The sequence below is a fragment of the Siphateles boraxobius genome, unplaced genomic scaffold (assembly GCF_051911475.1).
Source record: "Siphateles boraxobius isolate OS27281-9 unplaced genomic scaffold, OSU_SipBor_1 13, whole genome shotgun sequence".
In the NCBI taxonomy this organism is placed as follows: Eukaryota; Metazoa; Chordata; class Actinopteri; order Cypriniformes; family Leuciscidae; genus Siphateles; species Siphateles boraxobius.
Window position 1 is genome coordinate 19,693,227 of NW_027508733.1, and position 6,740 is coordinate 19,699,966.

Sequence of the window (6,740 nt, forward strand, 5' to 3'; positions counted from 1 at the left end):
AAATATATTAAAAACATTTTGATAAGCTAAAGAAAAGTTGTTGCATCTTTGTAATTTTTTGGCATCTTATAATCAAGTCAGTTTGGGATTATATCCGGAGAGTACCATAAGAGTTCATTGACATTTGCCTATTGGTCGAAAGTTGCAAATGAAGGATAAATCTGGACATAACCTTAGCCAAATTACCTCTGTTGGTGTCAGAGGAAAGAAAAATGAGCACTTGTTCCTGCAAAAAAAAGCATCATACAGGCCTCCAGGGTGATACCGCACATTAACTCAGTGTCATAATATTTAATTGTGATCAGGAATCCATACATACAGTTTTTGCTTATGCCGATATAAGAAATAACTCATTCCATAATGGACTTGACTCATGGAAAGTTGCATTTCTTTTAGAACAGTGTGAAAGTCCTAATTTGTTATATTATATTGTAAACTTGATAAGATACTGATCTTACATCATTCTTGCATTAAATAAGCCACAATAAATAAATGTAATACAAGTAATACACCAATTGTCTGGCTTAAAAATACATTATGGCAACTAAGCCACCTATATGCTATTCAAAGACAATTTTAGCCAAAACTGAGGAAAAACTCAATGAAAAGCATTTTAAAAAAGGTTGCTCTACACAGGACCAACATCATCCAGATAGTCGTCTGCAAAGTTGAGCATCTGCTGTAGAGCGGTGAGTAGCAGGACGTCACAGTTGAGCTCCAGCTCCAGCTCCTGATTGTAGTTCTTCACCGGTAACACACAAGACACCGGCACACCTAACCGAGAGCTCACCTCCTGCACCTGCAGACACAAAACAACATCTCAGTCACTCTGAGTCCTGCGGGAACCACTCATGTGATCATGTGACCATGCCTCACCTTCGTCTTGATGTAGGAACTGACATAAAGGCTTTGAAGATCTTCCTCCACTAGAGGACATGCTTCATCTACTTTTGTCATCAAGACGATCTGAGCAATGCCTGAAAATAATGTGGTGTGTCACATGCAACTATCAGGTAGCTCAATGTACAACCTACTTTGGATTACTCACATGATTGGAATAAATATGTTCACTTACCCAGTGAGTTCACTTTTCTGCGTATGGCAGCGAGTTTTTCCTCTAGTTTGCTGGACATGAGGGAGATTTTGGTGGCGTCGATCACGTACACCACACAGTGGATCTTCTCCTGTAGAGATGCAGGTCTGGAGGCCTTTTGCTCTTCCGGTTGAAACGGTGTTGTGGGGTTGAACTGAATTGAAAGTAATGGAAGTGAAAGATAAACTTCACTCATAAATATACATTTGCAAGCCTAGAAACATTAACCCATGCACTTACTTTATAGCGGTCTGGTACGTGACCTTGCAGAATGCTGCTGATGTCATCAATATCCAGTCCTGCACCTGATTGCTCCTCGAGTCCCATGGTGTCACACAACACAAACGGCAAAGGTTTTCCTTCACGACCGTCTTTCACTGGGTATGTGCGAAACTACCAACCAAGAAGAGAAACACATCAAGATCTGAAGTCATCAAGAGCGGTTCCTAGACCTGAAGAGATTTCTGTAGGAAACACTAGAATCCTGTTGAAACTGTACCTGTGTGGTGAGACTAGTTCCTGCAGATCCTGACATGGCTTTACTGGTCATGCGACCCATGAAGACGGAGTTGATGGAGTTGAAGAAACTGGATTTTCCAGCACCTACAGGACCGATCATTAGGATTCTGATCCGACTCACAGACGTCATCATGGGTTTATAATCCCTGATCGATTCCATGAGCTCGTCTCTTCGTCTACAACATAAACACATTTTTATATGATGATGGGTCCAAACCCCGACGCCACTGCTACGTCTGTGGCTTTAGTACAACTGTGCGTGACAGGCAATGTGCATTTAAAGCAGGTAAATGTAAAAGAACTGTCAAAATCGTTTGAATATGCCACATTTACTGCAGCCAGCTGGTGCCACTATGACCATGAACCACAACAGCCACTTCCACGAGATCAATAAAATTTAGATGAATATCATGTCATAGAATGTTATAGGTCGCTTTCAAATGAGTGTGAATTTATCATTTGCATAAGTTTTTATCTTGAGGATTTTTTAATATTTGCATTAATCTTATTATTAAACTAACTATATAATACTATGTTGTCAGTCTGTTGTCACACACAGAGGCAGAGTACAAAGTTTCCCAGTTAGTTGAACCAGAAGATTCAACAACATTTTAAACAAAAAAATTCGAAATCTAAAGTGTGACAGAAAGTAGATTTTGATGTCTAATATATATCCAAAAGCAATACCTAATAAAAGCAAGTCATTCTGAAAACACTGTTCTCAGCAACTTTTCAAGAGTGTGAAGTTATCATTTGCAGCTCAAAATTAAGTCCAGAAGTATTTATCTCAAGGTATTTTTATAATTTTATTAAACTAATTATATAAAACCTAGTCACTACAGGTGAACTGGATCTATGCCTTTATTTTGTTATTCTAATTGATAGAAAAAGACAAGAGCTAAGAGATTTCTTATCCATTAATGCAGGCAAAAGCACAGCAATGAATAAGTTAAACTCTAAACAATTAAAAGTATAAAATACACCTCAAATATAACCATATATAAGGATCCACTGCAGGGCCCCCCACAATCCCTCATGTCCACTTGTGCGACCCTGATGGCCGACGATTCCAGTGTGTGTGCAAAGTTTCAAGAGTTTTTGAGCATGTTAAGGGCCCCAAAGGTGCCCAGAAATGTGAAATAAAACTATATCTCAAGAAAACAACAGGGCCCTTCGCCCCTATAGGGCTTGAGTGAACAAAAGATCTCAAAACCTGAGCGGAAACATACTCAGCTGTCCACAGAACGTTCCTCCATGGTTTCTCCTCAGCACTGATTTGAGAGCCTGGCACAATAAGTAAAACGTTAACAATAAAAAACAAAGTTATTTAAAAGGACTGAAACTTATTGTACATGACTACATGTGCATATAAAACTCTTTTTTTTTCGGATGATTGACTTACTCTGCTCCACTTTGTACACCTCACATTCAGTCAATTGAGCGTCGTTCCCATACATTGTTCCCGTATTAACACTAAATGTACTTCCTCCTTGATTTAACAAAACTGGTTGGTTGTTGTAGCAAAAGTACAACTGTTGGCCGAAGTTGGGTCCTCCAGCGTCATCAAGACGTGCATTATATCCACTGTTAATTTTGATGCACACAGGGATCTTGCCTTGAAAGCTAAATAAGAATATGTCTGGATCAGTAATGTGCTGCCCACTTTGAGTATAATCTACACTAGTGTATCCACCAAAGATGTAGCCTGATCTGTTGTACAAGTAAAGTGGGACCCTGACGGTCACATCGCTGATGGAAGGCAGAAGCATTATATCCATGAACAGAAGCTTTGTAGAGAAGAGTCAGTTCAACATTCCCCAGCAGGGCACAGAGCTGATTTATTTTCTCCTCTGTTAAATCAGAAGTGAGGGAGTCCGTGGTAACATTTCTGACTTGTCTTTTATGCATCCTTGAAGACAAAGACATGCAAATAATACAATATAAATTGAGCTCAATGAATTAATATTTTCAGTCAGCACATTCCACTAACAGGGTACACTTTTGGGTCCTATTTTATTTATTTATTTAATTTTACATCATGATTAGATGTGCTTACTGTATCCATAAAGCTTAACCATTCAACCCAGTTACCAAATTATTGCACGAAAAAAAAGAAAAGAAGACCAAATCAGTAATTTTCTTTAATTTATTGGAAATATAAGGTATCATATATAAGACATTCGGTCCCAAACTAAACTGTATTTAGAAGGGCCATTTACATGACAGCATTTTCAACGAAAAACGTTTGTTGTCATTTGGACAACAACAGCGTTTTGGGGGTGTGAAAATGCAAACTTTTGAAAACGGGTTCCAAACCATTACGACTCCATATAAACAACAACAAAAAAACACAAATTTGTGAAAAAGGTGATGTGTATTTAAGCATGTGTATTTTGTGTTCAGTCTATAGGCGCGAAGTGTTTCTTTACAAAGTGACATCAATGTGAACAGGAATGTTGTCCTTCGTGCGCGAAAAGGAAATCGCAAAAGAAAAAGTTTTCCGTTTTTAGTACATCTTTGTCGTGTAAACATACCCCAAATTTCGGTAGCAGGGTTGAAAAGCTGTAGCTACAAATATCAAGTAAAATGAATAGAATGTAAAATGAATGTTCTATTGGTATAAAACACCTGTATACAAATGTGTCTATTTTGTTTACTTAAATTTATACTATATTTTGTTTATATTACAACAGCTAAAAACAGCTCATATTTAGTTTGATGTCCTGCGGATGATCCACATTTTCTGAAGGTCAAGTACCTTCTTTGAGTGGCCATTTGTTAAAAAAGTTCATTAAAAGTCACTCTTCCCCCGTTTGTGGCTTGTGTATTAATTTGTTTGTTTGATATACTAATGCACAATTCAATTTTATTTTTCGTACTTACTTTCCTTTAAACTTGCTGTTCATTGCTTCTGTGAATTGCCACTGTACAAAGAGTTATGAATTAGCAGATCAAAATAAATTCATTTTACAGCATATTTTCCAAACACTAATCAATAAAAAACTATTAAACCAATTTAGAATATATGTATGTATTTTATACTATTGTAATATGTACAATACATGTAACTTACCTTTCGTAGAGCACTTGCTGTGTGATAAGCAACACTGAAATGGTTCAGCTTGTTCTTAGGATGTTACACCCAAGTCAAACCTGTTCTAAATTCCTTAATTCCTGTGGTACAGGAAAGTTTTTTGCATTGAAATGTGTCAACAAACAGTTAATGAATTCTCAGGTCTCTTAAACAAGTGTGTTGAGGGAGATGAAAACTGCACTAATATAACAAACAGACGTAGGGGAGAGCGTGGACGATTGAGACACGGGACGGTTGAACCGTTAGCCTTTTTTACACGTCCGGGTTCTGTGTTTTCCGGTGCTCGCCAACGCCGGATAAACTTACTTCCGGTGACAAAAACAGTGGCCAAGTCCAAGAATAAAGTGTTGCTGTAGCGTCCCTCAGTGCTGCAATTCTAAGCAAAAACAACCTTATTTAAGTTTTCACGGGTTTCCTTTGAACGAAGACCAAAAAAAAGAAAAAAAAGAAAAAAAAGAAATGGGTCATCGCTATTAGAAGGGAAGAAGGGTTTACGTTCGTCATTCGGAGAGGTAGCAGGCATAGACATCATAGCACGTATATGGCAAGCCGCTTTAACATTTAAAGGAGCCGTATGTAAGATTGTGTCAAAACTGGTACTGCAATCACTTTCAAATTACTGTTGAGCTGTGTATCCCCTCCCCCTCCTCCCTGACTCGAGGTTGAGGATGCAGGATCCAGCAGGAACGTAGGCTGCTACAAGAAGCTTCCAATGGCAAGTGACGAGTCCTACACAGTAAGTTTTTTTTCTGTTAATTATGTTTATGCTTCAAATGAGAGTTTTGCAAAGTAATTATATATCGCAAAAATTTACTAATGTAAAGATGTACGCTCGTATGTGACAGTACATTGTTAGAACAGTAGCTGTTAGTGTAACTTGTAACGGTAGGTATCTGTCATTAACGTAAGTACAAGCACAAGCCGTCACTGTGTGTAACCGATATCAAAGATACAGCTATTCATTTAGCTGACGCTATAAGTGAAAGCGACCAGCTGTATTTTTTAGCTTACCCTGCAGTACACGTCCATAACGCTAAAATATGTGATCTGAAAGATTACATGTCATTCTATTATTTTTGGCTGTAGAACTTGCATGATAAACAAGTAGGCTACAAAACGTTCCAAGTGGGACAAATTATTCACTTCATAGGCTACAGTGTGCTTTTCATTGGTGTTTTCATTCAGCATAATGACAGAGAAACGGGCTCTGATAATGCATTGCTAATGTTAGCAATGACGACTCGCCATTTTTATTACCCAAACAATTCCTTACCTTTTCAATTCGATGACCCACCTCCTCCATTTGAGCTAACGTAACGTTACTTTGCACAAACATGCATAACTTTGTTCGACTGTCATGAATATTTGAAATGTCCATTTACATCAAGTACAAGTTAGCCAAACATAGATGAATCTTACCTGTCCAGGAGAAAATTAGCAACGTTGGCGTCTGTCTTCAAATTCTTCTCCGTTTTCAGCCGTCTTCATCTTTCAAAGGCATCTCCTATACAGATCCTTGTTTTATTTCGGACTTTGTCACAAAGTATTTCGGATTCATAACGAGGTTGTTTTGGTATGCAACGTTAGACATTTTTTTTTAAGCGATTCTGACACGTTTGTAGCTGCAGCTGTGGTAACTAGAGCAGAGCTGGCAACCTGGATGCCCCAACACTACTGACTTCGTGATTGGTAGATAGGTGGAGGGTGGTGCATCAGACCAAAACACAACATGACAACATCAACATCAGTTGAGGGCTGCAACTTCACTTTTTAAATGACAATATCCTGGCCGGACTACTGTTGTCAGTGATATAAGTATTTGAAATGAACATGATTTCTTAATGTCTAGTGACATATCAGGGCCATTTTATGATTAATTGAAATCAATTATTTACATACGGCTCCTTTAAGTTAATCATTTAAACCTACTAGTCTCTATTTTCATGCTACTAGTACTTATTTTTTAGATACTACTTTTTACTAGATACTACTATTTATTAGATACTAGTATTTATTCCAAATGTTACTAGTAAG

At 37.8% G+C, this 6,740-nt stretch overlaps 1 pseudogene across 1 annotated transcript; it reads right to left on the bottom strand.

The window, feature by feature from the left end:
• Nucleotides 1-276: 276 nt before the first annotated feature.
• On the bottom strand, nt 277-4,736 carry LOC143735964 (interferon-induced protein 44-like; annotated as a pseudogene). Its single transcript, XR_013203341.1, has 9 exons — nt 4,686-4,736; nt 4,496-4,536; nt 3,015-3,521; nt 2,842-2,896; nt 1,593-1,788; nt 1,334-1,486; nt 1,076-1,247; nt 877-977; nt 277-799 (listed from the first exon to the last, which is right to left on the bottom strand). The product of XR_013203341.1 is annotated as an interferon-induced protein 44-like (transcript).
• Between the last annotated feature and the right edge of the window lie 2,004 nt (nt 4,737-6,740).